The sequence below is a fragment of the Hypanus sabinus genome, chromosome 26 (assembly GCF_030144855.1).
Source record: "Hypanus sabinus isolate sHypSab1 chromosome 26, sHypSab1.hap1, whole genome shotgun sequence".
In the NCBI taxonomy this organism is placed as follows: domain Eukaryota; kingdom Metazoa; phylum Chordata; class Chondrichthyes; order Myliobatiformes; family Dasyatidae; genus Hypanus; species Hypanus sabinus.
The window spans coordinates 13,406,627-13,433,951 of NC_082731.1; the positions used below are offsets into that span (position 1 = coordinate 13,406,627).

General features: G+C 51.0%; 1 protein-coding gene and 2 long non-coding RNA genes across 4 annotated transcripts in view; 2 read left to right on the forward strand and 1 right to left on the reverse strand.

The window, feature by feature from the left end:
* Nucleotides 1-1,647: 1,647 nt before the first annotated feature.
* LOC132381675 (uncharacterized) lies at nt 1,648-7,741 on the reverse strand. The gene is made up of 3 exons (XR_009508112.1): nt 7,688-7,741; nt 7,449-7,557; nt 1,648-2,117 (listed from the first exon to the last, which is right to left on the reverse strand). It is a non-coding gene; the product is annotated as an uncharacterized LOC132381675 (long non-coding RNA).
* LOC132381676 (uncharacterized) lies at nt 5,186-13,792 on the forward strand. Its single transcript, XR_009508113.1, has 3 exons — nt 5,186-5,323; nt 8,986-9,059; nt 13,526-13,792. It is a non-coding gene; the product is annotated as an uncharacterized LOC132381676 (long non-coding RNA).
* Nucleotides 13,793-21,155: 7,363 nt separating this feature from the next.
* Nucleotides 21,156-27,325, forward strand: part of LOC132381623 (zinc finger protein 239-like) — a 176,554-nt gene continuing 170,384 nt past the window's right edge. For both annotated transcript variants that reach the window (XM_059951153.1, XM_059951154.1), the window contains exon 1: nt 21,156-21,218. The gene's annotated coding sequence lies outside the window, so the exon portion shown is untranslated. The remainder of the gene's footprint in view (nt 21,219-27,325) is intronic.

Sequence of the window (27,325 nt, forward strand, 5' to 3'; positions counted from 1 at the left end):
CAGAAGGAATCTGAAAGGAGGAGGGTTCCTGGGGGAGGTGAGAAGAGGTAAGAGGCCTGAGTAGGGAATACAAGAGGAGGGGCGATGAAGGGAGTTTTTTACTGGAAGGAGAAATCGATATTCATGCCATCCATTGGAGGTGACCCAGACGGAATACAAGGGTCCGTGGGCCAGCGTGTCGGAATGGGAATGGAAATCCGAATTATAATGCTCCACCAGGAAGCTCTGCTTGTGGCGCATAGAAGGCAGGTGCTCGACAAAGCGGTTCCCCAGTTTACTACGGGCCTCTCCCGTGGAGGCCACATCGGGAGCACCAGGCTCAATAGACAACCCCAACAGATTGACAGGTGAAGAGTTGGAATATCTGGCCCTGAATGGGGGCGAGAGGGGAGGTGAATGAGCAGGTGTAGCACTCTGGCCACTGTGCGCTAGATGCCAGGAGGGTGATTAGTGGGGAGGGACAAATGGACAAGGGAATCACAGAGGGAGAGATCCCTGTGGAAAGCAGAGGGTTGGGTTTGGGGGGGGGGGTAAAGATATGTTTGTGATAGCACCCCTTTGGAGATGGCAGAAGTTGTGGAGAATGAAGTGTTGGATGTGGGGGCTCACGAGGAATTCTAACACTGATAAGGCAGCAGGAAGACGGGGCAAGCACAGACGTTCGAGAAATGGAGGAGATGCGGGTGAGGGCTGCACCAATGGTGGAGGAAGGGAAATCCCGTCCTTTGGAGGAGAACATCTTGGCTGTCCTGAAAAGGAAAGCCTCATCCTGGAAAAGACGTGGCAGAGACGAAGGTAACTGAGAAAAGGGAATAGCATCTTTACAGGAGGTGGTGGAAAGAGATGTGTGGTCATGGTAACTGTGGGAATTGGTAGGTTTATACAATACGTTGGTTGACAGTTTGTCTCCAGAGATGGAGACAGACAGATAATGAAAGGAGAAGGAGGTGGCAGAAATGGACCAAATGAACTCGAGGGCAGGGTTGAAGTCAGCGGCAAAGTTGATGAAATTGACGAGCTCAGCTTGGGTGCGTGAAGCAGCAGGAATGCAGTCATCGGTGTAGCAGAGGAAGGGTTGGGGAGGGTCACTGGGGATGGCCTTGAACATAACCAACGAAAAGGCAGGCATAGCTGGGCCTATGCCAGTGCTTAGGGCTACCCCTCGGGTTTGGAGAAAGTGGGAGGAGCTGAAGGAAAACGTTTGGGGGTGAGGACCAGGCAGAGGAGGGTGGAGGTGAAGGGGAACTGTTTGGGGGTGAGGACCGGTTCTGCCAGGTGGAGGAGGGTGGAGGTGAAGGGGAACTGTTTGGGGGTGAGGACCGGTTCTGCCAGGCGGAGGAGGGTGGAGGTGAAGGGGAACTGTTTGGGGGTGAGGACTGGTTCTGCCAGGCGGAGGAGGGTGGAGGTGAAGGGGAACTGTTTGGGGGTGAGGACCGGTTCTGCCAGGCGGAGGTGAAGGGGAACTGTTTGGGGGTGAGGACCGGTTCTGCCAGGCGGAGGAGGGTGGAGGTGAAGGGGAACTGTTTGGGGGTGAGGACTGGTTCTGCCAGGCGGAGGAGGGTGGAGGTGAAGGGGAACTGTTTGGGGGTGAGGACCGGTTCTGCCAGGCGGAGGTGAAGGGGAACTGTTTGGGGGTGAGGACCGGTTCTGCCAGGTGGAGGTGAAGGGGAACTGTTTGGTTCTTTTACTGAGAGAGAAGCAGAGGCCTTTCAGGTCTTGGTGGGTGACAGAAGTGTACAAGGACTGGACATCCATGGTCAGGGCCAGGGAACTGAAAGCCAGTGAGGAGATCGAGAGCAGGAAGGTATTGAACTAATTTCTTCTGACATTCTCCAAGCGTCACAGATCTCCATTTCCAGAGCTGGTAGATGGTTTATTCTGGGCCAACAAGCTGCACTGCCCCGCACCTCACCCAATTAACCCACAGGACAATTTAACCAGTTAACCTACTAACCGCTATGACTTTGGAATGTGTGAGGAAGCCGGAGCACCGGAGGAAACACACGTCTTCATGGAGCACAGACTCTTTCTGGATGCTGTTGAATTGAACTCACAACTCCAATGCTCCGAGCAGCAATATCCTGGTGCACTGGCACTCAACAAGGCTGGTGGTATGCCTGAAGATCAACAATCAGATCAGACAATGTTACAGTATTGGAACGATCCACTGTGATCCACTCCACCCCCATGGTCCTGTATTGGAATGATCCACTGTGATCCACTCCACCACCCCCATGGTCCTGTATTGGAACGATCCACTGTGATCCACTCCACCACCCGCATGGTCCTGTATTGGAATGATCCACTGTGATCCACTCCACCACCCCCATGGTCCTGTATTGGAACGATCCACTGTGATCCACTCCAGCACTCCACGGTCCTGTATTGGAATGATCCACTCCACCACCCCCATGGTCCTGTATTGGAACGATCCACTGTGATCCACTCCACCACCCCACGGTCCTGTATTGGAACGATCCACTGTGATCCACTCCACCCCACGGTCCAGTATTGGAATGATCCACTGTGATCCACTCCACCACCCCCATGGTCCTGTATTGGAATGATCCACTGTGATCCACTCCACCACCCCCATGGTACTGTATTGGAACGATCCACTCCACCCCCATGGTCCTGTAATGGAATGATCCACTGTGATCCACTCCACCCCCATGGTCCTGTATTGGAACGATCCACTGTGATCCACTCCACCCCCATGGTCCAGTATTGGAATGATCCACTCCACCACCCCACGGTCCTGTATTGGTACGATGCACTGTGATCCACTCCACCCCCATGGTCCTGTAATGGAATGATCCACTGTGATCCACTCCACCCCCATGGTCCTGTATTGGAATGATCCACTGTGATCCACTCCACCCCCATGGCCCTGTATTGGAACGATCCACTGTGATCCACTCCACCCCCATAGTCCTGTATTGGAATGATCCACTCCACCACCCCACGGTCCTGTATTGGTACGATGCACTGTGATCCACTCCACCCCCATGGTCCTGTATTGGAATGATCCACTGTGATCCACTCCACCCCCATGGTCCTGTATTGGAACGATCCACTGTGATCCACTCCACCCCCATGGTCCTGTATTGGAACGATCCACTGTGATGCACTCCACCCCCCATGGTGCTGCATTGGAACGATCCACTGTGATCCACTCCACCCCATGGTGCTGTATTGGAACGATCCACTGTGATCCACTCCACCCCATGGTCCTGTATTGGAACGATCCACTGTGATCCACTCCACCCCATGGTGCTGTATTGGAATGATCCACTGTGATCCACTCCACCCCCATGGTCCTGTATTGGAATGATCCACTGTGATCCACTCCACCCCCATGGTCCTGTATTGGAATGATCCACTGTGATGCACTCCACCCCCATGGTGCTGCATTGGAACGATCCACTGTGATCCACTCCACCCCATGGTGCTGTATTGGAACGATCCACTGTGATCCACTCCACCCCATGGTCCTGTATTGGAACGATCCACTGTGATCCACTCCACCCCCATGGTGCTGTATTGGAACGATCCACTGTGATCCACTCCACCACCCCCATGGTCCTGTATTGGAATGATCCACTGTGATCCACTCCACCACCCCCATGGTCCTGTATTGGAATGATCCACTGTGATCCACTCCACCACCCCCATGGTCCTGTATTGGAATGATCCACTGTGATCCACTCCACCACCCCCATGGTACTGTATTGGAACGATCCATTGTGATCCACTCCACCCCCATGGTCCTGTATTGGAATGATCCACTGTGATCCACTCCACCACCCCCATGGTCCTGTATTGGAACGATCCACTGTGATCCACTCCACCCCCCATGGTGCTGTATTGGAACGATCCACTGTGATCCACTCCACCACCCCCATGGTCCTGTATTGGAATGATCCACTGTGATCCACTCCACCACCCCCATGGTCCTGTATTGGAATGATCCACTGTGATCCACTCCACTACCCCCATGGTCCTGTTTTGGAACGATCCACTGTGATCCACTCCACCACCCCCGTGGTCCTGTATTGGAATGATCCACTGTGATCCACTCCACCACCCCCATGGTCCTGTATTGGAATGATCCACTGTGATCCACTCCACCACCCCCATGGTCCTGTATTGGAACGATCCATTGTGATCCACTCCACCCCCATGGTCCTGTATTGGAATGATCCACTGTGATCCACTCCACCACCCCCATGGTCCTGTATTGGAACGATCCACTGTGATCCACTCCACCCCCATGGTGCTGTATTGGAACGATCCACTGTGATCCACTCCACCACCCCCATGGTCCTGTATTGGAATGATCCACTGTGATCCACTCCACCACCCCCATGGTCCTGTATTGGAATGATCCACTGTGATCCACTCCACCACCCCCATGGTCCTGTTTTGGAACGATCCACTGTGATCCACTCCACCACCCCCATGGTCCTGTATTGGAATGATCCACTGTGATCCACTCCACCACCCCCATGGTCCTGTATTGGAATGAAGCGTTCCAATGGGATGAACACAGATGGTCATCGGGGACACAGTGAGCCACAAGGCCTGTTTCTGTAATGTACATCTCCACAAACTTGTCATGGAGTCGGACTGCTCCAGCACAGAAACAGGCCCTTCACTTCATCTAGTCCATACTATTCTCCGTAGTTCCATCAATCTTGGCCCTCCCGCCCATATCCTTATCCAAACTTCCCTTCAATTTTGAAATCGAACCTGCATCCATCACGGCCACTGGCGGCTCATTCCACACTCTCACCACCCTCTGTGTGTAGAAACGCCTCCTCATGTTCCCTTTAAACATTTCACCTTTCACCCTTAACCCTTGACCTCTACTAGTCTCATCCGACCTGAGTGGGAAAAGCCTGTTTACATTCACCCCTCAATTAGATTTTGTATACTGCTACTAAATCTCCCTTCATTCTGCTACGCTGTAGGGAACAAAGTCCTAACCCGCCCAACCCGTCTCTACAACTTGGGTCCTCCAGTCCTGAGTGTTTATATCTGACGATATTGTCCACTGTTATTCGGACCCTGCTGACGTTACTATGGAAGGACTCGGGTGGGAGGGGCTGATGCCCTGTGACGTTGTGTGACGTCACCAGGACGCAGGTTCAGTCCCTCATTGTGTTTATGGTTGGAGCTGGAGGGGAGGCTGGGACAGAGACAGAGGGAAAGATCACTAGATCCCCACCCGGGCCAGCATCACCGGTAAACATGACCAGGGTCAATATGATTACAGCCTCAACTCTTCAGGAAGTGTCGCCGCCCTACCTATGAAATACAGGTAGCTCTGCTTTAATACGTTTACACAATGTGTACGGTTAGAATGTGATTCAAAATCAGAATCACTGACGTCGTGAAGTGTGTGGCGGCAGTACAGTGCGAGGCATAAACCTTACTAGAAGTTACAATAAGAAAAACAGGAAGCAAATAAATTGTGAAAAAGGATCAAAAGTCAGGTAGTGTTCATTGTCCGTTCAGAAGTCTGATGGCTGAGGGGAAGAAGCTGTTCCTAAAACGTTGGATGTGCGTCATCAGGCTCTGAGGGCACTAGTGAGGCGAGGGCCTGTCCTGGGCGGTAGGAGTCTTTGATGGTGGGGAGGCAGTGCCCATAGTGGAGACGGATGAGTTTGTTTATAATTCTGAAGGTGCCTGTTTGATCGTGGTTTCCTGCGTATGTAAGTTCACCACCTGTCTCAACATTCAGGATTCTCTTTGCCATCCCTGTCCCTCCCTACTGGAACATACCCGCCCTGAACTCTGTGCAACCCGGTCCTCCACGTGCCAGATGTGGACGTCCACAAACGGCTGTTCCCAATTTACTCTCCTTAGTTCTTCAATACTCTCGTAACTTGCCCTGTTTCAATTTAATACTCTCCCGCAAGGTCAACATTTAACCTCACCTATAGCCATCTTAAAACTGAAGGAGCTGCGATCACTGAGAGGTGAGTCAGGTGGTCGGGTTCATTCCTGTTTTGGAACGATCCACTGTGATCCATTCCACCACCCCCATGGTCCTGTATTGGAATGATCCACTGTGATCCACTCCACCACCCCCATGGTCCTGTATTGGAACGATGTGTTCCAATGGGATGAACACAGATCCAGTATGGTCCTCCTGTCACTGGACTACCTACGTAATGACTTAAGACATTTCTCCTAGATGAAATTAACAAAATCTGCCATGCCTAAATCTCTTGCACCAAGGAGGTCCCAGACGATATTAACGAAGCTGAAGTCACCCACGTTATTGTTTTTTTTACATTTTTCCCTCTCTTCCTGCTTATCTGTTCCTCAAAGTCCTGCTGGCTATTGGGGGTTTGTAGTGTGATCGCACCTTTCCGTTTGAGCGACGAGCCTTATTACGTCTCCTCTAAGCGCAACTGCAGTAGTCCCTGATTGATAGTGCAATTCCGCCTCACCTCTCCCCCCCCCCCCCCAACTCTTTACTCCTTCTCTATCTTCAATAAAACACCGATACCCTGGAACATGAAGCATCCATTCCTGTCCCCACACAACCCTGTCTCCGTTATGGCTCCATGTACTGATCCAAGCTCCAAGTTCATCACACTTACCCATGATGCTCCAGCATTGAAATCCTCACCTGTCCCATTGTGTCTGTTGCCTTGCTCCTGCCCATTCCTACTAGTCCTAACATTCTCGTGTCTCTCAATTCCTCATCTTTCTGACCTGGAGCACTGGTTCCCATCCCCCCAACCCTCCAGAGTAGCACTAGTGAACCTCCCGGCCAGAATTCTAATTAAGGTGCAGCCCGACACACGGGTCACGCCAGCCACTAAAGGGTTCCAGTGATCTGAATGAGTTCCTCAGCCACTCATTCATCTGGACTGTCATCTTATTCCTGCCCTGACTGGCAGGTGGCACCAGGAGTAATCCAGAGATCACTACCTCCACTACCAGCCTCTTTCTAAACTCCCCATCTTCACTGCACAGTCCCACTTTCTACCCGTGCCACTGGTGTCAATGTGTGCACCCCCACCTCCGGCTGCTCCCCCCTCCCTTGAGAATGTTCTCCCGGCACCCAGCACACTCTCCTGGCAACTCTTTTGTAGTCACAGAATCACCCGTCTGTCCCCTTAGCTGTTAAATCTCCTACCTTTACTGCCCTGCCTGACTTTACCCTCCCACACCTGGCTGCTGCTGTGTCATCCCCAGAGGCATCCAAAGGGCCAAGGGCCAAGGGCCGCAGGCAAGTGACAGGAGGAATGGCCGTCCTCTTACCCACAATCCTCCGCGCTCCAGAAACCCGCTCCTCTCTGGTCGCCAACGGCAACGGAAAATCCCGAGGCCTGGGTGCGGCCTGAGGGAGAGGGGACGGGAGCGGGTCTGCCCCGGTGTTGCGAAGCTCCCCAATGTTATTCCCTAATATTAATTAAACGCCTGCCCACCTTCTGGAAACTCCTTTGTTTCACTCGTGCACGTTCCCGTGTTCGTCGGGCGCTCCTTCTCCTTAGTGAAGCTTCATGGTGGCCGGCAGACCAAAATCACCGCTGTCTACTGAGATGGAGTGTGGAGCAAAGAGACAGGGAATGTGCCCGCTTTAATTACAACCCCCAATTCAAATAATACCAGTGATGTTTTTCAGAAAGTCAAACACGCACTTGTATGCAGAAAATTAAATCCTCACCAAAAACCTCTACTTCTGAGGATATCATTTCACACAGCACCTCATGAGCATGGAACGGTTTGGAAATGTCTGTGCCAAAATTTAATAAAATATTAGTCAATATTAAAAAAGGAGTGGGCTACACACACTCCCTATGGAGTCCCACTCTCTCTCTCATACTCCTTAGAAAACGTTCCCACCATAACTTGTCTCTTACTGTCAGGTTAAAAAATCTTTAATCTAATTGAACATGTTCCAGATTAAGTAGGAACTCTGTGTCCATAACATTTCAAAGCTGTTTCTATGCCAAAGAAAACTGCCGCCACTGATCCTTTGCAGGCCAGGCAGCATCTATGGAAAAGAGTACAGTCGACGTTTCGGGCCAAGACCCTTTGGCAGGACTGGAGGAAAAAAGCTGAGGGGTAGACTTCTGGGGAGAGGGGGCGAGAGAAACACGAGGTGATAGGTGAAGCTGGGAGGGGGAGGAATGAGCTGGGAAGTTGATTGGTGAAAGAGCTACATGGCTGGAGAAAGGGGGGTCTGATAAGAGAGGGCAGAGGCCATGGAAGAAAGAAAAGGTGGGAGGAGCACCAGAGGGAGGCAATGGGTGGGCAAGGAGATAAAGTGGGAGAGGGAAGAGGGGATGGGGAATGGTGAGGAGGGGGGGTTATTACTGCAAGTTTGAGAGATCTTTGTTCATGCCACCAGGTTGGACACCACAATACAAGGTGTTCTTCCTCCAGTCTGAGTGTGGCCTCATTATGACCGTAGAGGAGGCCATGGATAGACATGTCGAAATGGGAATGGGAAGTGGAATTAAAATGGGTGGCCACTGGGAGGTCCTGCTTGTCCTAGGTGTTCGGTGGAGCCGTCTCCCAATCTACGTTGTATCTCACTGATATGCAGGAGGCCACCCCGGGAGACAGTAAATGACCCCAGCAAACTCACGGGTGAAGTGTTGCCTCTGTTTGGGGCCCTGATTTCCAGCGTCTGCAGATTTTCTCTTCCTTACCACTGATTCTTTATTAACTTGGGCCTCACAAATATCAGATTCCAAACTGAACACCAAGGCCAGTGTCATTCTCCGGACTGGTATACAGATAATTTTCCACAACATAAGAAAACCATTCATCCCATGATTTTGTGAAGTTAGTGAAATAGGTCTGTAACTGGAAGGATCTGATTGATCTTCGCCAGGTTTCAATACAGGGATAACAACCAATAATTCCCAGAACACAGGAAGCCGCCCTTCAACCCTTAAAGAATTCCAGGGCCAACATGCTTCCAATCTGATAGTCAATGTAACATCTCTTTTCCAGGCAATGCATGCTCCTCCTACATGGGCACAGTGCTTCATGAAGCACAGAGAGCTCCGGGCAAGAACCTTGATCACGTAAACTGTTTCTGCTTTTACTTGATGCCTTTCTCGGACTTTTTTTTCCCCGGTGGAGGGGGTGGGGGAATTGTTGTTCACTGCTGCTTATGCACGGGGGGGGGTGGACTTTGGAGTTTTCATGTTTAACTGTCAGTCTTTGGGGCACTTCTCTGTTTTCATTGACGTTTGGGAAGAAAAAGCATTTCAGGATGTATATTGCATACGTTTCTCTGACATTAAATTGGACCTTTGAACCTACAGCCGTGAGAAAATGCAGCAACATTCACTAACTTCACGAGCTGAATGCAGAGGGAGGGAGGGAGGGAGAGTGACTGTTCTGAACGCAGAGGGAGGGAGAGTGACTGTTCTGGATGAGAGGGGAGGGAGAGTGACTGTTCTGAACGCAGAGGGAGGGAGAGTGACTGTTCTGAATGCAGAGGGAGGGAGAGTGACTGTTCTGGATGAGAGGGGAGGGAGAGTGACTGTTCTGGATGAGAGGGGAGGGAGAGTGACTGTTCTGAACGCAGAGGGAGGGAGAGTGACTGTTCTGGATGAGCTGAATGCAGAGGGAGGGAGAGTGACTGTTCTGAATGCAGAGGGAGGGAGAGTGACTGTTCTGGATGAGAGGGGAGGGAGAGTGACTGTTCTGGATGAGAGGGGAGGGAGAGTGACTGTTCTGGACCAGCTGAACGCAGAGGGAGGGAGAGTGACTGTTCTGGATGAGAGGGGAGGGAGAGTGACTGTTCTGAACGCAGAGGGAGGGAGAGTGACTGTTCTGAACGCAGAGGGAGGGAGAGTGTGTTCTGAACGCAGAGGGAGGGAGAGTGACTGTTCTGAATGCAGAGGGAGGGAGAGTGACTGTTCTGGATGAGAGGGGAGGGAGAGTGACTGTTCTGGACGAGCTGAACGCAGAGGGAGGGAGAGTGACTGTTCTGAACGCAGAGGGATGGAGAGTGACTGTTCTGAATGCAGAGGGAGGGAGAGTGACTGTTCTGGATGAGAGGGGAGGGAGAGTGACTGTTCTGAACGCAGAGGGAGGGAGAGTGACTGTTCTGAATGCAGAGGGAGGGAGAGTGACTGTTCTGGATGAGAGGGGAGGGAGAGTGACTGTTCTGGATGAGAGGGGAGGGAGAGTGACTGTTCTGAACGCAGAGGGAGGGAGAGTGACTGTTCTGGATGAGAGGGGAGGGAGAGTGACTGTTCTGGATGAGAGGGGAGGGAGAGTGACTGTTCTGAACGCAGAGGGAGGGAGAGTGACTGTTCTGAACGCAGAGGGAGGGAGAGTGACTGTTCTGAATGCAGAGGGAGGGAGAGTGACTGTTCTGGATGAGAGGGGAGGGAGAGTGACTGTTCTGAACGCAGAGGGAGGGAGAGTGACTGTTCTGAATGCAGAGGGAGGGAGAGTGACTGTTCTGGATGAGAGGGGAGGGAGAGTGACTGTTCTGAATGCAGAGGGAGGGAGAGTGACTGTTCTGGATGAGAGGGGAGGGAGAGTGACTGTTCTGGATGAGAGGGGAGGGAGAGTGACTGTTCTGGATGAGAGGGGAGGGAGAGTGACTGTTCTGGATGAGAGGGGAGGGAGAGTGACTGTTCTGAATGCAGAGGGAGGGAGAGTGACTGTTCTGGATGCAGAGGGAGGGAGAGTGACTGTTCTGAACGCAGAGGGAGGGAGAGTGACTGTTCTGAATGCAGAGGGAGGGAGAGTGACTGTTCTGGATGAGAGGGGAGGGAGAGTGACTGTTCTGGATGAGAGGGGAGGGAGAGTGACTGTTCTGAACGCAGAGGGAGGGAGAGTGACTGTTCTGGATGAGCTGAATGCAGAGGGAGGGAGAGTGACTGTTCTGAATGCAGAGGGAGGGAGAGTGACTGTTCTGGATGAGAGGGGAGGGAGAGTGACTGTTCTGAACGCAGAGGGAGGGAGAGTGACTGTTCTGAATGAGAGGGGAGGGAGAGTGACTGTTCTGGACCAGCTGAACGCAGAGGGAGGGAGAGTGACTGTTCTGGATGAGAGGGGAGGGAGAGTGACTGTTCTGGATGAGAGGGGAGGGAGAGTGACTGTTCTGGATGAGAGGGGAGGGAGAGTGACTGTTCTGGATGAGAGGGGAGGGAGAGTGACTGTTCTGAATGCAGAGGGAGGGAGAGTGACTGTTCTGGATGAGAGGGGAGGGAGAGTGACTGTTCTGGACCAGCTGAACGCAGAGGGAGGGAGAGTGACTGTTCTGAATGCAGAGGGAGGGAGAGTGACTGTTCTGGATGAGAGGGGAGGGAGAGTGACTGTTCTGGATGAGAGGGGAGGGAGAGTGACTGTTCTGAACGCAGAGGGAGGGAGAGTGACTGTTCTGGATGAGAGGGGAGGGAGAGTGACTGTTCTGGACCAGCTGAACGCAGAGGGAGGGAGAGTGACTGTTCTGGATGAGAGGGGAGGGAGAGTGACTGTTCTGGACCAGCTGAACGCAGAGGGAGGGAGAGTGACTGTTCTGGATGAGAGGGGAGGGAGAGTGACTGTTCTGGACCAGCTGAACGCAGAGGGAGGGAGAGTGACTGTTCTGAACGCAGAGGGAGGGAGAGTGACTGTTCCGGCCGTCAAGGCAGCATTTGCCCCAATGTTCCAGCAGTTACTGGTTTTATTGTGGATTTCCAGCATCTGCGCTGTTTTTGTTTGGTTTTCTGTTTCGGTATGGAAGAAGGGAAACTGGGAAAGCGGGCAATAGTTGGGATAATTTATCAAACAACAAGACAGCTGAATCAGGTTTATTATCAGTGACAGGCATCAATGAGTTTGTTGTTTTGTGTGAAACAAGAAAAACGATGTTACAACAGAAATTGACAGTGTGAAAGAGGAGCACTGGTTGTGTCTGTGGGTTCCGAGATCTGATGGCAGAGTGAGTGATGAGGGAGACAGTCCCATTCGTTCACTGACTACATAACGATTCACTGGAATGTTACCTGGGTTTCAGCACCTAAGTTACAGGGAAAGGCTGAACAAGTTAGGTCTTTATTATTTGGAGCATAGAAGGTTGAGGGGGGACTTGATAGAGGTATTTAAAATAATGAGGGGGATAGATAGAGTTGACGTGGATAGGCTTTTTCCATTGAGAGTAGGGGAGATTCAAACAAGAGGACATGAGTTGAGAGTTAGGGGGCAAAAGTTTAGGGGTAACACAAGGGGGAACTTCTTTACTCAGAGAGTGGTAGCTGTGTGGAACGAGCTTCCAGTAGAAGTGGTAGAGGCAGGTTCAGTATTGTCACTTAAAAAGAAATTGGATTGGTATATGGACAGGAAAGGAATGGAGGGTTATGGGCTGAGTGCAGGTTGGTGGGACTAGGTGAGAGTAAGCGTTCGGCATGGACTAGAAGGGTCGAGATGGCCTGTTTCCATGCTGTAATTGTTATAACCTTCTTTACAGATCATGCCCACGGTCAGGCTGTGCTATCTTATGAGTCATCCTGTTCCTGTGACATAGCAAACATCTTTCCTCTCCTGTAACACACGCTAAGTGGTGGAGGAAATCAGCAGGCCAAGGAGCATCTGCGCAGGGGAATAAACAGTCTAAATTTCAGGCCGAGACCCCTCGTCATTCCCCTCCATAGATGCTGCCTGACCTGCTGAGTTCCTCCATCACTTTGTGTGTGTGGCTCAAGATTACAGCATCTGCAGAACCTCTCACCTCTTTCCCAGTTCTGACACAGTGACTTTGATTTGAAGCGTTAACTCTGTTTCTCTTCCCGCGGATGCGGCCGGGATTGCTGAGTATTTCCTGCATCTGCTCCGCTTACTACATGAGGAAAAGTCGTCGCAGTTCACCCAGCCGTCTCGAACGGGCCAGGCAGCTTCAGCTCGTCAAGCCCCTGCTCCCAAACACAGTTTAATTTACAACAATCCTGCCCGAATCCATTTCACCCCACTCTGTTTCCAGCTCCATTTCAACTTACAGAGCTTTCTTTCCAACTGTCCAGAAAGTCAGCTCCTTCAGAATTACAAGAGTGCTAGATTATTGGCTTTTCTGGAACGAGAATGCATTTTTAAACCAGAAATGATGTACATTAAATTGTAAGACCACAAGATAGAGGAGCAGAATTTGGCCATTTGGCCTATTGAGCCTGCAATAAAAAAACCCGAGTCCGGATCGAGACACGGAACGCGGACTCCGGACCGGACCGGACCGGACCCTGACAGCAGGATAGGATGTGAAACTGGTTAAGGCAATGAATGGGATTCTGGACTTTATAAGTAGAGGCATAGCAGAGTGGTTAGGTTATGATGTAGCTATAGAAAACAGGTTTAATACAGTAGTTTCTGAAGCCCTGGGGATTGTGGGTAGGAAGCCTGCCATTGATCTCAGGTGGGCCTGAGCTTACCAGCAGCCATTCCAAGTTTTGGGAGATATCAGTGGGGGCTGGAACATCAAGCTAGCCCGTTTCAAATGAGCATAACAAATAGTTCAGCTCTATTTCAAGGGCCTTTACCTCCAGTGTCTGCCCAGGTACAGGAGACTCAGTCCCCACATCACCAGGTCTGGAAACGGTTACTACGCTTCAACCATCCGATTCCTGCTTCAGCGTGGACAACATCACTCACCTCAACACTGAGCCGAGCACGGAACACAACCGACAGACTCACTTTCAAGGACCTTACCACTCGTGTTATTTGATTGTTAGTTCGTTATTAATTATTAGTTTTCTGTATTTGCATGGTTTGGCCCTCTTTGTAACTTTTCATTGATTCTATTGTATTTCGTTGTTCTACTTAAATGCCCTGAAGAAAATGAATCTCAGGGTTGTACTCTTGATAATAAATTTATTTTGAACTTTGAAGGAACTTGCTGTACACGAAGTACCAGACAGTCATTCAACAGAGATCTACAGTGTCCAAACCACTCAATGTACCAACCTGGACTTATCCCAAATACCGGCATTAGTTTTGTAACTTTCTTTTCATTGGCAATTTAAGTACTTGTTCAAATGCCTCTGAAATGTTGTGTTATATCTGCCTGCACTACTTTCTTGGGCATCTGGTTCCTTTTTGTAGCAAAAGGCTCCCTCTCACATCCCTTCCAAACCTCCTATATCTCACCTTAAACCTGTGCCGGCTACATGCACCTGCCACGTGGAGAAAGAAGATTTCTACTTGTTGTCCTGTCGCTCTGCCTCAGCCTCGTCCTCCACAGCCCCCAGCCCATCCAGTCCCATTCTTCCTCCATTATCTCATTGGCTGTAAAGTGTTTTGGGATCTTCAGTGGGTGTGACGGTCAGCCAATGCAAACACCCTCCCTGCCTCTGTCAAGCCCTGTCAAAGTGTTGTAAGGTTCAGTGAGATCGCTTCACGTTCTGACACCGAATCAGATCATGAAATGTGTTGTTTTGGAGGCAGCAGTGTGGTGCAGTGCCTACAATACTGGAGATTCTGAATTACAACGTACGTCACATGAAGAGAGCAAAAAGAGTCGGTACTCTCTCAGCTCTAGATGGTACAAGCTGACTTTACTTTCTACCTCCTTTGGGCAGCATGGTAGTGTAGAGGCCAGCACAATGCTTCACAGAACCAGCAACACAAGTTCAACTCCCGCTGCTGCCTGTAAGGAGCTTGTACGTTCTCCCTGTGACTGCGTGGGTTTCCGCCCACAGTTCAACGGTCTTTGTAAATTGTCCCATTATTAGGCCAGGATTAAATCAGGAGATTGCTGGGCGGCCGGCGTGGGTCAGAGGGCTGGGAGGGACAGTTCAACATTATCTCAACAATAAACAAAAAATAAATTATGTAGCAAGGCAGCTGTGCCCATGACCAGTCCAGTCAATCTCTGCTACACTCCCACAAATGACAAGCAGTCCAGTCAATCTCTGCAACACTCCCACAAATGACAAGCAGTCCAGTCAATCTCTGCAACACTCCCACAAATGACAAGCAGTCCAGTCAATCTCTGCTACACTCCCACAAATGACAAGCAGTCCAGTCAATCTCTGCTACACTCCCACAAATGACAAGCAGTCCAGTCAATCTCTGCAACACTCCCACAAATGACAAGCAGTCCAGTCAATCTCTGCTACACTCCCACAAATGACAAGCAGTCCAGTCAATCTCTGCAACACTCCCACAAATGACAAGCAGTCCAGTCAATCTCTGCTACACTCCCACAAATGACAAGCAGTCCAGTCAATCTCTGCTACACTCCCACAAATGACAAGCAGTCCAGTCAATCTCTGCAACACTCCCACAAATGACAAGCAGTCCAGTCAATCTCTGCTACACTCCCACAAATGACAAGCAGTCCAGTCAATCTCTGCTACACTCCCACAAATGACAAGCAGTCCAGTCAATCTCTGCTACACTCCCACAAATGACAAGCAGTCCAGTCAATCTCTGCTACACTCCCACAAATGACAAGCAGTCAAGCAAATCTCTGCTCCACTCCTACTTTCATTGCAAGGACAGACAGACAAGGAGACCAATGCTGTACTCGCACTCCACCTCTCCTCTCATCAAGGCCCTGTACAGGCCCTAGATCGCCTGAGATCTGAAATTACATCCTCTCGTAGTAAAGGCCAACAAACTATTTACCTTTTTAATAACTTGTCCCACCTGCATATTGACTTTCAACATCAACACTCGCTCTGTCATTTTCAAAAATATTTCCTCAACCTCTACTTCAGGAGCTGTGATCCAGGTTCCTCTCCGCAGAGTGACAAGTCTCGTCCTTAACTCTACTTTACCATCTCTTCAGAAGTAGAATTACTGTTGGTTTTTCTATCAATGACGCTTGTCGAGAGGTTTCGTCGTTTGTGTGTGCTAGACATTAAAAAATAAATCAGTAAAACAAGCAAGCAGTGTAAAGGATGAAAGATGTGGCAATTCTGTCGGACTCATGGCCTGTTCAAAGATCTGATGACGGGGGAGAAGAAATTGTCCCTAAAATGTTGAGTGTCGGCCTTCAGGCTCTTGTACCTCCTCCCCAACGGTAATATCACAAAGAGGTCACGTCCCGGATGGTGAGGTCACATCCCGGATGGTGAGGTCATGTACCGGATGGTGAGGTCACGTCCCGGATGGTGAGGTCACGTCCCGGATGGTGAGGTCACGTCCCGGATGGTGAGGTCTCGTCCCGGATGGTGAGGTCACGTACCGGATGGTGAGGTCACGTCCCGGATGGTGAGGTCTCGTCCCGGATGGTGAGGTCACGTACTGGATGGTGAGGTCACGTCCCGGATGGTGAGGTCACGTCCCGGATGGTGAGGTCACGTACTGGATGGTGAGGTCACGTCCCGGATGGTGAGGTCACGTCCCGGATGGTGAGGTCTGGTCCTGGATGGTGAGGTCTCGTCCCGGATGGTGAGGTCACGTACTGGATGGTGAGGTCACGTCCCGGATGGTGAGGTCACGTCCCGGATGGTGAGGTCACGTCCCGGATGGTGAGGTCACGTACCGGATGGTGAGGTCTCGTCCCGGATGGTGAGGTCTCGTCCCGGATGGTGAGGTCATGTCCCGGATGGTGAGGTCACGTCCCGGATGGTGAGGTCTGGTCCCGGATGGTGAGGTCTCGTCCCGGATGGTGAGGTCTCGTCCCGGATGGTGAGGTCACGTCCCGGATGGTGAGGTCACGTCCCGGATGGTGAGGTCACGTCCCGGATGGTGAGGTCTCGTCCCGGATGGTGAGGTCTCGTCCCGGATGGTGAGGTCTCGTCCCGGATGGTGAGGTCACGTCCCGAATGGTGAGGTCACGTACTGGATGGTGAGGTCACGTACTGGATGGTGAGGTCTCGTCCCGGATGGTGAGGTCACGTCTCGGATGGTGAGGTCACGTCCCGGATGGCGAGGTCACGTCCCGGATGGCGAGGTCTCGTCCCGGATGGTGAGGTCACGTACTGGATGGTGAGGTCACGTACCGGATGGTGAGGTCATATCCTGGAACGTGAGGTCACGTACCGGATGGTGAGGTCTCGTACCGGATGGTGAGGTCTCGTCCCGGATGGTGAGGTCTCGTCCCGGATGGTGAGGTCACGTACCGGATGGTGAGGTTACGTCCCGGATGGTGAGGTCACGTACTGGATGGTGAGGTCACGTCCCGGATGGTGAGGTCACGTCCCGGATGGTGAGGTCACGTACTGGATGGTGAGGTCACGTCCCGGATGGTGAGGTCACGTCCCGGATGGTGAGGTCACGTACTGGATGGTGAGGTCACGTCCCGGATGGTGAGGTCACGTCCCGGATGGTGAGGTCACGTACTGGATGGTGAGGTCACGTCCCGGATGGTGAGGTCACGTCCCGGATGGTGAGGTCTCGTCCCGGATGGTGAGGTCTCGTCCCGGATGGTGAGGTCACGTACTGGATGGTGAGGTCACGTCCCGGATGGTGAGGTCACGTCCCGGATGGTGAGGTCACGTCCCGGATGGTGAGGTCTGGTCCCGGATGGTGAGGTCACGTACCGGATGGTGAGGTCTCGTCCCGGATGGTGAGGTCTCGTCCCGGATGGTGAGGTCTGGTCCCGGATGGTGAGGTCACGTCCCGGATGGTGAGGTCACGTCCCGGATGGTGAGGTCTGGTCCCGGATGGTGAGGTCTCGTCCCGGATGGTGAGGTCTCGTCCCGGATGGTGAGGTCACGTCCCGGATGGTGAGGTCACTTCCCGGATGGTGAGGTCACGTCCCGGATGGTGAGGTCACGTCCCGGATGGTGAGGTCACGTACCGGATGGTGAGGTCACGTCCCGGATGGTGAGGTCACGTCCCGGATGGTGAGGTCACGTCCCGGATGGTGAGGTCACGTACCGGATGGTGAGGTCACGTACCGGATGGTGAGGGCACATCCTGGAACGTGGATGCCACCTTCTCGAAGCACTGCCTCATGCCTTAAGAAGTAGTCTTCAATGGTGGGGAGTCTTCTCCCTGTGATGGAGCTGGCAGAGTCACCGGCCCTCTGCAGCCTCTTGCGGCCCTGTGCAGGAGTCTGCCGGGCAGTGAGGCCACAGGCCGGAGTGCTCTCTGCAGAAATTTGCAAGAGTGTTTTGATGAAACTCCTCAAACTCCTAATGAAGTATAGTTACTGGCAAGTCTTCTTCACAACTGCATCAACGTGCTGGGCCAAGACGGATCTTCGATCTGTAACGGTGTGCGTCTCCTCCCTCGAGCCCACAGTCCGGACCGTGGTGTTGCTGATGTTGAGTGGCAGGTTGTCACTGCATCGTCACTCAACCAGTGAATCTATCTCAGACCCGTATCCTCCCTCGTCGCTCGGTGAGATTCCGCCGAGTGATCGGTGAGTTTATAGCTGACGTTTCAACTGTCCCCGTATCTGGCAGCTAAATGGCCTCTCCCAGGTGCAGACTGCTTCTCGTCTTTCAGTGGACCACGCACTGAATCTACGGTGGTGTAGTGGTTAGCACAAGGCCGTACAGTACGGGTGACCCGGGTCCAATTCCCACCGCAGCCTGTGAGGAGTTTGTACGTTTTTCCCGCGACCTTGTGGGATTCCTCCGGGTGCTCCAGTTTCCTCCCACAGTCCAAAGACATACCAGTTGTCTTTGTAAATTCTCCTGGGATTAGGCTGGTGTTAAATCGGGGGTTGCTGTGTCCCAGAGAGGACACTAGCCTAAATCAGCGGCTCGACAGGCCAGAGGGCCAATTCTGTGCTGAATCTCAATGTAAATAAAATCCATAATCACACTCAGTCCTGAATTTCCATCTTTCCTCATTCCATAATAAATGGACCCATCATTCCATGGAGTCCACGCTGGTTGAAGATCAAAGCCATTCCCCGTGGCCCCGTCTCCACATCACGGATACGACACACAGCGGAGATGATCCCACATTTCCCAGGTCAGCGATTACCCAGACGGCACAGCGATACAGACACTTCAATCCCGACCTCCTTGCAATGCTGTCAGTGTGGAGTTTGCACGCTCCCCCCCCCCCCCCCCCCGTGAGCGCGTGTGTTTCCTCCCACACCCCAGAGGCGTACAGGTGGGTTGGTTAGAGAGCCACTGCAAACTGCCCTTGCTGTGCAGGAGACTGCGAAACTCAGTGAGCAGAGGGGATTAATGTCAGGCAAATGAACACGTTGTCGGGAATGGACTCTCAAGTCAAGTTCATCGTCATTTCAACCACAGACTGCTGGTACAGCACACAGTAAAAATGAAACAACATTCCTCCAGGACCCTGGTGCTACATGAAATAACACAAAACTACACTAGACGATGTGAGACAGCACAAGGCTCCACTAGACTGGGTAAAACCCAAAACTACACTAGGCAGCACAAGGCTACACTAGACTACATAAAGCAACATAAAAAACTGCACCAGACTACAGACGTGCACAGGACTACATAAAGTGCACAAAACAGTGCAGGGCAGTAGAATAATTAGTAAACAAGAGAACAGGCACAGTAGAGGACAAATTACAATATAATAGTAAATGATGTAGATGTCAGTCTGGACTCTTGAGTATTGAGGAATCTGATGGCTTGGGGGAAGAAGCTGTTGCACTCTATACCAAATGCCCTGTTGTGTGCTAGATGTCTCTAAGAACCAGAAGATTTATCCACAATCAGAGAATGTGAAGGACTTCTGCCCACTTGTTCAATGTGTGTACACCTGTTGGAATGGTGTCAGACTGAATGTGTGACCAGTTTCCAATCACATCACCCGTTATCTCCCCAGCATGATGCAGGGAAAGGGAACTGTGGCCTTTCCCATCTCAGCAACGTGCTGTCCCCCTTATCAAGCAGATCCTGTTACCCAGTCCTTCAGAAGCTCAAAGTAAACTAACGTGGTTTCTCTGCAGATTAGGCAACTGAGCACGTCCTCAGTAGGTGTTTTCTACCTAGTGTGAATGAGCTTTTTCTTCCCTTGATCTGTAACTTATTGAAGCCCTCTCCACAGTCAGTGGCGAGGGGCTGAGGGGCACCCTCGGTCAGGTATGTGTGCTTTACCACCCCACTAGATAAGCAGAGGCTTGTGAATCTTGCCCGGATACCAGATTTTAATGTCTCTGTAGGTTCTTCACAATCTTTGGCTCCAGCAGTTTGTGTCTCGCTTCCTAATGCCCAGTAAAAGCAGCTGCCTAGATAAATATATGATACAAATTCAGATACTACTAGCTTTCCTGAGTTAACTATGTTATATTTCAATAATTCAATGGTTCCATTTAATATCAGAAAATGTATACAATATACAACCTGAAATTCTTATTCTTACAAACATCCTCAGAGGAAAGCTCCCAAAGATTGAATGACAGAAAGAAAAACAGAAGAACCCCAAAGCCCCTACCCCCCACTTATTCTGACACAAAGCATCAGCATTCCCACCACCAGCAAAGCCCCCACAGCAAAGCCCCCACAGCAAAGCCCCCACAGCAAAGCCCCCACAGCAAAGCCCCCACAGCAAAGCCCCCACAGAGAGCCCGTGGTCTGCACGGCATCAAAAACTAACTGTTCACCCCAACATCCCACAATCACTGTCTCTCCCTAACAAGGGAGAGACAGAAACCACTCCTTCCTCAGTGAGAGGGGAGATAAGAGTCGTCCGGTTTCGAGGAATTGAGAGTAAAAATGTGGTCTGATTTTCTAGTGTAGTGCTAAGGAAGGTCTGCCTAGCAACCTTAAAACTGTTCTCTCAAGATGGACGGGGCATTTTAATTCACAGCTAAGTCGATATTTAGCGCTCAGTGACAACAGTAGTCGGAAGAGATGTTGCCAAACGTGAGTATTTCCAGCATTTTTTTGTGAAACTTTTTAATGATCTGGCCCTTCTCACATTGCTATACGTGGGAGCACGTTCTAGTAAATCGGTTTATTATTGACACGTTTACCAAGTAGGCGAAAAAAACCGTGCCAAAGAGATCAATTCAGTACAACGCTGCATTGAGATAGTCCAAAGTAAAACAACACATCTTTGAATTCAAAGTACATTTATTATCAAATAATGTATGCAATACACAACTCCAATATTCCTCTTCCCTACGGACAGCCACGAAACAATTTGATTCCCCAAGCTAGAAAATAATAAGAGAATTGAAGTTGTGATAGCCATGAACAGTTTCATCACTGTTTCAAATGGCGAATTGCGTTACCCACAAGCCTCTGCCTCTGGAAAGAGCTCTATCGCTCTGCACAGCTCGGACGCCGGACACCGGACGTGACGTCCCAAGCCTGAGCGCTGCGGCCTTCGACACGGAGTCCTCCAGGTCGGCGGTAGGTAGGAGCGGGGTGCGGGTCTAAGCAACACCGACACCGAGTGCGGCCTGGAGCAAAGCTCCCTTGCGGGGAAAAAAATCTTTACAAATTGTGCGGGCCGCCAGACAATCGGAGTTCCCGGCCCCCCGCACTCATAAATTTTAGAATTTTGGTCGGCGCGACTCCCAGACGGTCGCCAGCCCCACCCCAGAACTCACCGCGCATGCGTATTGCCGTAAAATGCCAATGAATAGACTGTTTTCTTGAGCGCGGGGCATTGTGGGGATGGAGATAGTCATTGTTTTAAACTGCAACCTGCAGAGCGGCGGGCAAATTGGAAAATGATGATTTGTTAAGATCCTGCTGTTTCAGCTATCCAACGGAAACTAATAACTTATAAAAGCTACATGTAAAAACTGTTATTTTTCAAGTGATATATATTAACAACCACGTTTCTCACTGCATCACTAAAAGTTCATCAAGTTCCATGGTGCTGTCATCCAGCGTTTTGTGAGATAATGTGAAGCATTTCATCTGGTTCTGTTCAGGAGTGCAATAACAAGGCACAGGAGCAGGAGTTGGCAGTACAGCCCCTAAAGACAGCTCCACAATTTCAGAGCAAACACGACGAAATCTGCAGATGCTGGAAATTCAGACAACACACACACAAAATGCTGGTGGAACACAGCAGGTCAGGCAGCATCTATAGGAAGAAGCGCTGTCCTAACGAAGGGTCTCGGCCCGAAACGTCGACAGTGCTTCTTCCTATAGATGCTGCCCAGCCTGCTGCGTTCCTCCAGCATTTTGTGTGTGTTGTTGTCCACAATTTCAGTGCTGGAGGGGTAGTAATGGGGGAACAAGGAAATGGTGGAGGAACTGAGTAAAGTATTTTGCACCAGCCCTCACTGTGGAAGACACGAGCAGTATGCCAGAAATTTGAGAGTGTCAGGTGGGAAAGGTGAGTGAAGTTGCTATTCAAAAAGGTGCTTGGCAAGCTGCAGGGGCCAGTGGAGCAGATGGATTACATCCCAGGCTTCTGAAAGAAGAAGCTGAAAACATTGTCGAGGTATTAGTAATGATCATTCACAAATCACTAGATTATGCAGACTGGAAAATTGCAAATGTCACTCCACTAGAGGGCAGAAGAAAGGAAATTACAGATCAGTTAGCCTGACCTCAGTAGTTAGAACAATATGGAAGGCCGTTATTAAGGATGATGTTTTGGGGGCACTTGGAGGCACATGAAAAAAATAGGCCAAAGTCATCATGGTTTCATTAAAAGGAAATCTTTTCTGTTGGAATTCTTTGAGAAAATAACAATCAGAATAGACAAAGGAGAATTGCTGGATGGTGTGTACTTGGATTTTCAGAAGGCCTTTGACAAGGTGCCACACATGAGGCTGCTTAACAAGCTAAGAACCCACGGTATTACAAGAAAGGTTGAAGACTGACTGACAGGCAGGAATCAAAGAGTGGGAGTAAAAGGGGCATTTTTGGGTTGGCTGCCAGTGGCTAGTGATGTTCTGGGTTGGGAGTGATTCTTTTTATGTTACCTGTCAATGATTTGGATGTTGGTGCGTGGCCTAGTGGATAAGGCGTCGGTCTAGTGATCTGAAGGTCACTGGTTCAAGCCTCAGCTGAGGCAGCGTGTTGTGTCCTTGAGCAAGGCACTTAACAACACATTGCTCTGCGACGACACCGGTGCCAAGCTGCATGGGTCCGAGTGCCCTTCCCTTGGACAACGTCGGTGCCGTGGAGAGGGTGAAGGCCTGCAGCTTGGGCAACTGCCGGTCTCCCATACAACCCTGCCCAGGCCTGTGCCCTGGAAACCCCTTCCAAGGCACAAATCCATGGACTCACGAGACTAACGGGTGTCTTATTAATGATTTGGATGTTGGAATTGATGGCTTCATTGCAAAGTTTGCAGATGATATGAAGAAAGCTGGAAGGGTAAGTAGTATTGAGGAAGCAGGGAGTTACAAAAGGACTTGGGACAGATTGGAGTACAATGTTGGAAAGTGGATGGTTATGCACTTCAGTGGAAGGAATAAATGTAGGGACTATTTTCTAAATGGGGAAAAATTCATAAGGTACAAAGGGATTTGGGAGACCCCATGCAGGATCCTTCGAGTCAGTGGTGAGAAAGGCAAATGTAATGTTGGCATGGAATATAAGAACAAGGAAGTAGTACTAAGGCTTTGTAAGGCATTGGTCAGACAGCAGTTGGAGTATTGTGAGTAGTTTTAGGCCTCTTGTATAAAAAAACTGTGGTGTCATTGGAGAATCGGGATGAAGTCCACGAAAATTATCCCAGTAATGAAGGAGTAACATACGCAGAGTGTTTGATAGCTCTGGGCCTGTACTCACTGAGGGAGAATGAGGGGGGATCTATTGAAAGGCCTAGATGTGGAGAGGATGTTTCCTACAGTGGGGTGTCTGGGACCAGAGGACACAGATAGAGTGGATGTGGAGAGGATGTTTCCTATAGTGGGGGAGTCTAGGACCAGAGAACACAGATAGAGTGGATGTGGAGAGGATGTTTCCTGTAGTCGGGAAGTCTAGGACCAGAGGGCACAGATAGAGTGGATGTGGAGAGGATGTTTCCTATAGTGGGGGAGTCTAGGACCAGAGGACACAGATGGAGTGGATGTGGAGAGGTTGTTTCCTATAGTGGGGTGTCTGGGACCAGAGGACACAGATAGAGTGGATGTGGAGAGGATGTTTCCTATAGTGGGGGACCTAGGACCAGAGGACACAGATAGAGTGGAAGTGGAGAGGATGTTTCCTACAGTGGGGGTGTCTGGGACCAGAGGGCACAGATAGAGTGGATGTGGAGAGGATGTTTCCTATAGTGGGGGAGCCTAGGACCAGAGTACACAGATAGAGTGGATGTGGAAAGGATGTTTCCTGTAGTGGGGGAGTCTAGGACCAGAGGGCACAGATAGAGTGGAAGTGGAGAGGATGTTTCCTGCGATGGGGGAGTCCAGGACCAGAAGACACAGACAGAGTGGATGTGCAGAGGATGTTTCCTGCGGTGGGGGAGCCTAGGACCAGAGGACACAGATAGAGTGGATGTGGAGAGGATGTTTCCTATAGTGGGGGAGTCTAGGACCAGAGGGCACAGATAGAGTGGATGTGGAGAGGATGTTTCCTATAGTTTGGTGTCTGGGACCAGAGGGCACAGATAGAGTGGATGTGGAGAGGTTGTTTCCTATAGTGGGGGAGTCTAGGACCAGAGGACACAGATAGAATGGATGTGGAGAGGATGTTTCCTATAGTGGTGGAGTCTAGGACCAGAGGACACAGATAGAGTGGATGTGGAGAAGATGTTTCCTGTGGTGGGGGAGTCTAGGAACAGTGGACACAGATAGAGTGGATGTTGAGAGGATGTTTCCTATAGTGGGGGAGTCTGGGACCAGAGGACACAGATAGAGTGGATGTGGAGAGGTTCTTTCCTATAGTGGGGGTGTCTGGGACCAGAGGACACAGATAGAGTGGATGTGGAGAGGATGTTTCCTATAGTGGGGGAGTCTAGGACCAGAGGACACAGATAGAGTGGCTGTGGAGAGGATGTTTCCTGTAGTCGGGAAGTCTAGGACCAGAGGGCCCAGATAGAGTGGATGTGGAGAGGATGTTTCCTATAGTGGGGGAGCCTAGGACCAGAGGACACAGATAGAGTGGAAGTGGAGAGGATGTTTCCTATAGTGGGGGAGTCTGGGACCAGAGGGCACATATAGAGTGGATGTGGAGAGGATGTTTCCTATAGTGGGGGAGTCTAGGACCAGAGGGCAGAGATAGAGTGGATGTGGAGAGGATGTTTCCTATAGTGGGGGAGTCTGGGACCAGAGGGCACAGATAGAGTGGATGTGGAGAGGATGTTTCCTACAGTGGGGGTGTCTGGGACCAGAGGGCACAGATAGAGAGGATGTGGAGATGATGTTTCCTATAGTGGGGGAGTCTGGGACCAGAGGACACAGATAGAGTGGATGTGGAGAAGACGTTTCCTATAGTGGGGGAGTCTGGGACCAGAGGACACAGATAGAGTGGATGTGGAGAGGTTGTTTCGTATAGTGGGGTGTCTGGGACCAGAGGACACAGATAGAGTGGATGTGGTGAGGATGTTTCCTATAGTGGGGGAGCCTAGGACCAGAGGACACAGATAGAGTGGAAGTGGAGAGGATGTTTCCTATAGTGGGGGAGTCTGGGACCAGAGGGCACATATAGAGTGGATGTGGAGAGGATGTTTCCTATAGTGGGGGAGTCTGGGACCAGAGGGCACAGATAGAGTGGATGCAGAGAGGATGTTTCCTATAGTGGGGGAGTCTAGGACCAGAGGACACAGATAGAATGGATGTGGAGAGGATGTTTCCTATAGAGGGGGAGTCTAGGACCAGAGGACACAGTTAGAGTGGGTGTGGAGAGGATGTTACCTGTAGTGGGGGAGCCTAGGACCAGAGGGCACAGATAGAGTGGATGTGGAGAGGATGTTTCCTATAGTGGGGGAGTCTGGGACCAGAGGACACAGATAGAGTGGATGTGGAGAGGTTGTTTCGTATAGTGGGGTGTCTGGGACCAGAGGACACAGATAGAGTGGATGTGGAGAAGATGTTTCCGGTGGTGGGGGAAGTCTCGGACCAGAGGACACAGATAGAGTGGATGTGGAGAGGATGTTTCCTATAGTGGGGGAGTCTGGGAACAGAGGGCACATATAGAGTGGATGTGGAGAGGATGTTTCCTATAGTGGGGGAGTCTAGGACCAGAGGGCACAGATAGAGTGGATGTGGAGAGGATGTTTCCTATAGTGGGGGAGTCTGGGACCAGAGGGCACTGATAGAGTGGATGTGGAGAAGATGTTTCCGGTGGTGGGGGAAGTCTCGGACCGGAGGACACAGATAGAGTGGATGTGGAGAGGATGTTTCCTATAGTGGGGGAGTCTGGGACCAGAGGGCACATATAGAGTGGATGTGGAGAGGATGTTTCCTATAGTGGGGGAGTCTAGGACCAGAGGGCAGAGATAGAGTGGATGTGGAGAGGATGTTTCCTATAGTGGGGGAGTCTGGGACCAGAGGGCACAGATAGAGTGGATGTGGAGAGGATGTTTCCTACAGTGGGGGTGTCTGGGACCAGAGGGCACAGATAGAGAGGATGTGGAGATGATGTTTCCTATAGTGGGGGAGTCTGGGACCAGAGGACACAGATAGAGTGGATGTGGAGAAGACGTTTCCTATAGTGGTGGAGTCTAGGACCAGAGGACACAGATAGAGTGGATGTGGAGTAGATGTTTCCTGCGATGGGGGAGTCCAGGACCAGAAGACACAGACAGAGTGGATGTGCAGAGGATGTTTCCTGCGGTGGGGGAGCCTAGGACCAGAGGACACAGATAGAGTGGATGTGGAGAGGATGTTTCCTATAGTCGGGGAGTCTAGGACCAGAGGGCACAGATAGAGTGGATGTGGAGAGGATGTTTCCTATAGTGGGGGAGTCTGGGACCAGAGGGCACAGATAGAGTGGATGTGGAGAGGTTGTTTCCTATAGTGGGGGAGTCTAGGACCAGAGGACACAGATAGAATGGATGTGGAGAGGATGTTTCCTATAGTGGTGGAGTCTAGGACCAGAGGACACAGATAGAGTGGATGTGGAGAAGATGTTTCCTGTGGTGGGGGAGTCTAGGAACAGTGGACACAGATAGAGTGGATGTTGAGAGGATGTTTCCTATAGTGGGGGAGTCTGGGAATAGAGGACACAGATAGAGTGGATGTGGAGAGGTTCTTTCCTATAGTGGGGGTGTCTGGGACCAGAGGACACAGATAGAGTGGATGTGGAGAGGATGTTTCCTATAGTGGGGGAGTCTAGGACCAGAGGACACAGATAGAGTGGCTGTGGAGAGGATGTTTCCTGTAGTCGGGAAGTCTAGGACCAGAGGGCCCAGATAGAGTGGATGTGGAGAGGATGTTTCCTATAGTGGGGGAGTCTAGGACCAGAGGACACTGATAGAGTGGATGTGGAGAGGTTGTTTCCTATAGTGGGGTGTCTGGGACCAGAGGACACAGATAGAGTGGATGTGGTGAGGATGTTTCCTATAGTGGGGGAGCCTAGGACCAGAGGACACAGATAGAGTGGAAGTG